The following is a 7,277-nucleotide window of genomic DNA, read 5'->3' as shown; positions in this document are numbered from 1 at the left end:
TTGATGTAAATTGGTTTGAAGAGCGAATTTTATCCTCCACAAGGGCGAAATATTTAGGCTATGTTTGAGATTGCGCTGCCAGAGAAAGTGAAACTAAAAATCACCCGCGCGTGTGAAACGCGCTTTACAGCTAAACTCGCGCCCTATGTCTAATATAACAAGCACTGTGTTAAAAAGAATTTGACATGCAAATGTAGGCTATCTGTCCTACAGCGTTTTTCTACTTTACCACAGTAAAGAATACGAATATAATAGGCCTAATTAAAAGCGAACCAAGAAACGTTTATAATACCTTTAGAAAATGGGTGAGTGACACGAGAGAAGATTTGGGAAAAGAAACAAGATATTCCATGCAGGGATGAGTCACGATTTTTGGATATTCGATTAGTTTATTTAATTATAGAATATTGAATAGGTTGTGTGATATTCTCAATAAAATCTCCATGTTCTGGCGCTGAAGCGACGTGTTCATGTAACCAGAGACGCTGCCAATAACATACAGCTTTCACAAAGAACCGGCAAAAGTAATGATATGAATGTGTCAAATATATGAATGAGACATTTTAATAGAATAACTAATGGAGTAATATATTGTTAAATTCGCTGATAATCGGGTGACCAGATCGCAATCCAGAATTTAAAGCCGACAAAGCTATGGGTTCACGCACAACTCTCTCATTCGTCGTGACGTTATAACATTTCGTCTCGTCTCGTTTTGGTCAACGAAAATGAAGAGACATTTTAGCATAGTTTTTATTTTTTAAACCACATTTAGTCTCGTTTTTATTCGTCAACGATATTGCATTATGCATGTATTTTAGTCATCGTCACATGACCATGCATTTACGTCTAGTCTCGTCTCGTTTTCGTCAGGTGATAACGGTTCGTTGACGACAATATTTCGTCATAATTTTCGTTGACGAAAGCAACACTACTCACAAACAGTCCAGGCAGGGGTCAAAACCAAAGAAGCAATCCAACAAGAACAATACAAACAGACAGACAAGAACAGAACTCTGAAGTGGCATGATACATACAACAAGGACTCCGTAACAAACACTAAACAGGCAGGGTATTTATACACAGGGAAATGACAATGATAATGGGAAACAGGCTGAGTGCAATGATCAGTGATAAGGGACAGCTGAGTGCAATGAAAAGACAAGGATCATGGGGAATGTAGTTCAAGAGTGTGCTGGACACCGTGAGGAAGGAGGACATCTAGTGGTGACCCAAAGAACATAAACCAGACACTGTGACACGTTTTTGCATTATTATTACTACAGTCAAACCTGAATACAGAGAATATATATATATATATATATATATATACATTTATATATATATATATATATATATATATATATATATATATATATATTATAATTATTAATTATGTTATGTTTTTCACTATTGATGTTTTAGAGTTTCACCCCTTCATTGCTGAGCACTTTTTTTTTTTGTCAATTTCCCATTCATTTCCTATGGTCGGTCATTTTTAACTGAAGAGCAAAAGTGTGACAATTTTGTTTATGACCACTTAGCCTGCTCGAATCATGCCCTCAATTTTTTTGTGTGTGTTCACATTCCTAATACCATAAAAGTCACCAAGTTTCGTAATATTCTGATGAAGCTGTGATTTAAAAAAATTCAAAACTGTTTTTTTATTTATTTTTTTTATCACAATTCATTAGTGTATGTATATAAGTGTGTTTGTATGTGTGAGTGGGTGTGTCTGTTTTGCAATCTTGATGTTTAAGAGTGTCACCCCTTTATTGTTGAGCACTTTTCTTTCTGCATAGTGGCTGATTTGTAGAGATTTTTTGTGTTTTTATCAATTTCCCATTCATTTCCTACACTGTAAAAAATGATTTCGCATTTTAGTTGTTTCAATGTAATTTTGTAAGTTGATACAACTTGTGGTTTCTGAATTTGTTAATTCAACTTAACATGTTAAGTTTTCACTGTCTCAACTAGTCTGCAAGTTGACATAACTAGAGTATTTGCCGCCTCAACTTAAAAACATATGCTGAACCAGTAAGGTTAGTTCTCATTTTTTATCGCGAGATGAGATCAATAAAACTTAACTGAGTCAAAGCAAAAAAATAACTAAAAAATGTAAGTTGAGTGAACAAATTTTTTTTTACAGTGTATGGTCGGTCATTTTTGACCGAAGAGCACAAAAGGGACAATTTTTTTTACGACCACTTAGCCTGCTCAAATCATGCCCTCATTTTTTTTTGTGTGTTCACATTCCGAATGCCATAATAGTCACCAAGTTTCGTACCATTCCGATTAAGCTGTGATTTTTAAAAATTCAAAACAGAAAATTTTTCGGTCAGAAGTGACCGAATAGCACAATGGGAGTCTTTTGTTTGCACTTGCATTATTGACTACTTTACATGAGTGCTGTCCATAGTGCTGAATAGTATGAGTTTTGCATGACCAAACTTTTAAGGGATAGTTCACCCAGAAATTAAAATTCTGTCTCACACTCATCTTCCAAACCTGTACTTTATTTCTTCCGTTGAACACAAAAAGAGATGTTTAGCATATTGTCAAAGCTGCTCTCTTCCATAGAGTAGAAGTGAAGTTTGAGCTCCATAAAGCACTATAAAGTTTGGGTAGGCTCAGTTGTAACGAGGTACAGTTTTAACACTGTGAATATTTATCTTCTTTTACAAGTTCAAACTGCCATCACAGGCAAATTGGCATTAGAAACCTCTGCCTGTGTGTAACCATCGAAACGCATCGTCCACTTACCTGCGTTGAGTTTGACAGACAAGGCTAAAGCCTGGTCCCAGACAAAAATGCATTTTTTAGCTGTTTTAAATTAAAGCAACTTGCATTGACATATTTAAAAATATGTCACTGCTATTGATTTGTCTCAGGATGCATACCAGTAAATGTCCTAATTGAACTAAATCCTAATCCTGGCTTAATCTAATTCCTGTCTGAGAAACCAGGTCATAAAGCCACAAAAATACTCAACAGATATGCATCATTACAGTTTGAAAACAATTAAAGTATAAATTTCAGGTTACTTCACCTATTAACATGCATGTCTAAACTTGCTCCCGGAGGGTCACTATACTGCAGAATTTAGCTCTAATCCTAATTAAACACACCTGAACCTAATCAATGTCTTCAGGATTACTAGTAACTTCTAGAATACATGGATCAGCCGTGGTCTCCACTTCATGGCTCTGGCCTGTCTTTCCTCTCCCTACTTCTATACACATCCTTCTCCCTCTTCTATTACCTTTTGTTATTCCTTGTGGCATCATGAGCCACGCTTTAAATGTGGGGATTATGTTTTTGGGTCTTTGTGTTTCATTTGAGCTTTTAGTTTGTAGCATTGTCCTGTTTCTTTCTTTTTCATTGATACATTTAAGGGAAAATCTTGCAATTTGGAGATATTCCAATTTACTATTTTACATGTTGGGATGAGAGAAATATTGTAAGTAGTATTAAAAGAGATCTATATCATTATCATCTATTTAACCTCTTTAGGACAGTTTTAAGCAAGGACAAATCCAGATGTGAAGATGCAGAACATGGTGTCCCATGAGAAGCATTAACAGTCTCTAAATTAGAGTGACACATTAAATGACATTGAATCATCCAAAATTACCATGAACTTGTTTTCTTCTCTTCATAGAAAACAACCTTGAACAGTTATAGCATCTGACAGGAGTCTCATTCATATTTTAATCTGATACGGTACAAGGTTAATTTTTTAAGCTATTTTTTCTCCACACAAAATTGCACTCTGGGGATTTTCCAGTGCTGGAGAAAGAGGAAGTGGTGAAAGGATGTCCACTCAAGCCAATATTCCAGCTGTGGCAAATTGGTACTAGAAAAGTTTGACTCTGAAGCCTGTGTTTTGTGACATGAATAGCATGGGTTTCATACTGTGAATGTTATTTTAGTGGTTTATTCCCAGCAGGCTTAATAATTAATCTTATACTTTTGGTATGTATGCCAGAATCTCATTATAATCTTCTGCAAAATGAAGTAGCCTGGTGAAAATGTAAGTAGCGCCTAAATTGTATAATTAAGTCAATTCAATACAATATTTGCACATTGCTTTTTACAATACATGTAGTACAGGAACAGTGGTTTACAAACCCCCCAGTCAGCAAGCCAAAGCCGATATCGGAATGTGAAAAAAAAAAAAAAAAAAAAAAACTCTCTGAGATGTTAAGTAGAGCCAAGAAACCATGGAAGGAGCCGACACAATTAATCAACCTATTTACATTAAATAATTCTGTAATTCTACTTAGCCTGACAGTATTACAGTATTTGAAACTGAAGAGTAATTTCTCTTATTAAAGGATATCAGTCAGATTTAGCAAGAATATATTAAGAACAAAAAATATCAATTTCAGTGATCCATAGAGTGTGCCAGAGGATACACAATGCCCGCATGCATAGTATGAATTTTGCATGATGGAATGGGAACACTGCATGGGCCCTGATTATATTCCGGGCATGCTGTGGATGAATACAAATCAAAATGTAACCAGCAATCATCCTACACAAAAAAACACAATCCATGAATGCAAAGTGTGCTTTCTAGATGTGATATAAACACCGGTGCATATTTGTGACAGGAGATACAGGGCTGTGTTTACAGTATCACTTCCAGCACCCCCTCAAGGTACCCGCCCGTGTGCATTGATAGCTACACCACAGCATGATGATTCACTGTGTGTGTGTGTGTGTGTGTGTGTGTGTGTGTGTGTGTGTGTGTGTGTGTGTGTGTGTGTATGTGTGTCCTTAAAGCAAAATAATTATGTGGGTCAAAGGAAGGAAATTGTTGTAAAGGTATAGGCAGTTTTACAAAAAGACAGATGATGGCAATAATGTGTAACAATACAGCAATAATCTGCCAAGATACCCATAGTGAAGCTTCACTATTTGAAAGTCACTAGAAAAGAGTTAGAAAAGGCTTCATTCATTTGAACGAGAAAAAAAAAAAAAATACATAGACTGTATAATGCTAAAATGCTGTTGATTCTTTAGTATTCCTTTGTTCAGTCATCTTTAATAGCCTAATAGTTTTTAACATTATTCATTTTATTTATAGTAGAAGATACCACATGAAGCATGTTTAAACTTAAAAGGGGAGTGACAAATGAACCAGTGGACTACCTATCTTTTTATGCAGTGATTTTAACCAAATAGTGTCTGCGTGATTTTTAGTGGATGTATGAAGCATTGTACCACCGGAGTAGGCAAGTTCAACACATTACCTCAACTCATTACCTATGAACATGATTCACTAGCCATAGGCTACTGTTTGTCCACCAGAAAGTGTCACAAATACATTTTGCCTTCATTTAAAACAATATATTTGTTCTAAACTTCTTTATTAGAAAAGTGTGCTTGTGCTATAATAATGTGTCACATGGTTTGATATTTGCCTAATGCAAAGGCATTCTTGCTTATTTTTCAGTGTATTTTAGGTGTCCGAAAAAGTGTTTAGGGGTCACTGTACTTTATACAGTATTTTGTTCTGGAACTGGGTTTGTATCGTAGGCTACTTAGTGTTCATTCATTGGATCCTCTGGGCATTTCAACACGCGCTTGTGTTGAGATCAGTCAACTCCGCCTCCTACCTGCCACGCGCTCACAGTTAGGCTACTGCTTCTGCATCTGAGCGCGCTGCACCCGGCATTCGCGCTCTTCTGCTGACAACACGTACTTAATGTAACTATTTTAAACTGCTAATTAAAGTGAGATATAAGACTAGATCTAATACATTTTGTCCAGTACTAGAGAGACCATCACGTTTTATTTAGTCAAGTAAAATTCTTTAGCATCGTCAATAGAGGGAACACTGAACGAACTGGCATAAACGAGTATGGACAGTTTCCATAGCGGGGAAAATATGCTAAACATCAAGAAGTTGTGGATATAAACGCACAGAAGAACAGAGCTCATTCCTAATATCCTATGGCTTGAAGGTGAGGTGCATGTTTTACACAAAACTATTGGATTTATTTAATCTTTGATTGAAATCAGTGATATTAATTACCTTTTTAGGAAAGTGTTTGTCACTGCTTCTCAGTTTGTACAAACATTAGGCTAGTTGGTATTGACTAACGTTTGGCTGTAATAGGCTAATTAAAAATGTTTATACATTTTTTGCTCTCATTACTTCAGCAATTGATGTAACGCTCGAGTGCACTGTCACATTTACGGGGAATAAAACAGCTGTGGTTGCCAGAAATTCTGGTATTATTGGATGGCATGTGGTGCCTGTATATTTAACAGTTCAAAACCACATATAACGTTTATTGCAATAGTAATATACCAACCTGCTCGAACTACTAAAATCTGTGTCTTATCCTACCGCTAAACACTATTATGCCATAATAAATAACTTATAATAAATAAGGTTAACTAAACCTCAGAAAATGTAACTCAAACAACCAAATGAAAATAAAAACAACAAGAATAATATTTAAATATAAATATTATTAATATTATTAAAATTGTTTAAATTATTTTGCTTTTTCACTTAAAAAAAAATATTTTAACAATGCTTCAAAACTAGGCTACATGTAGGCTATTGCCTTTTTGAACGTAGAAGCCTATAGATTTTCCACAGGAATTTATATAGCTGTTCATACTTTTTACTTCCAAAACCACAATACTTTACTGTATTTTACAGGAAAATTCCATTTATTGTCTGTTAAATCAACAATTTTGTATGTTAAAGTAACTTATTAACAGGTTTTAATTTTAGCATTTTTAAATAGTTTTTCAATTACAATTATGAACATTCTTCAAACAGTATATGTTGCAAGTGGTATTGAGTAAATATATGTGTGGGTACAACACAGATTAAACATTGTTTAATAAACAGTCAAGTGAAGAGCACCTTATGTGAACCCTCAAATTTCTCCAAGAGGTTTTCCAGAAGGAAAAAGACACATTCGGAAGTCTGCTGTTTATTGATTTACAATTACGTAATCTTCATATCACATATTCTGAGATCTACCGAGCTGCCTAACCTTAGACAGTTGGCAAAGTGAGCCAATTGGCTGCCAAGAATAATCTGTGCTAAATCACTTACATTCAGTCAGTATGGTGGTGTTCATGTTCACGGAGTGCTGGTCTGTGTACAGATCATAGTAGTATTCTGTAGTACCTGCTGGTTTTAATATTCATCTCTGCAAGTGTGGAATGTGTGAAATTGACTCAGTTTGACATAAGGGTAGAAAATATTATGAATGGAATGGTCTGTATCCACTACAAAATTGATC

The 7,277-nt window shown here is 35.2% G+C and overlaps 1 protein-coding gene across 1 annotated transcript in view; it reads left to right on the top strand.

Moving 5' to 3' along the window:
* The first annotated feature begins 5,933 nt into the window (after positions 1-5,933).
* drd2b (dopamine receptor D2b) overlaps positions 5,934-7,277 on the top strand; it is a 160,689-nt gene continuing 159,345 nt past the window's right edge. Inside the window, exon 1 of the mRNA XM_084113240.1 lies at positions 5,934-5,972. The gene's annotated coding sequence lies outside the window, so the exon portion shown is untranslated. The remainder of the gene's footprint in view (positions 5,973-7,277) is intronic.

This window comes from Abramis brama, assembly GCF_963993115.1.
Source record: "Abramis brama genome assembly, chromosome: 5".
NCBI lineage: Eukaryota > Metazoa > Chordata > Actinopteri > Cypriniformes > Leuciscidae > Abramis > Abramis brama.
The sequence above is the reverse complement of the archived record's forward strand: the minus strand, read 5'-3'. Positions and strand labels throughout refer to the sequence as shown.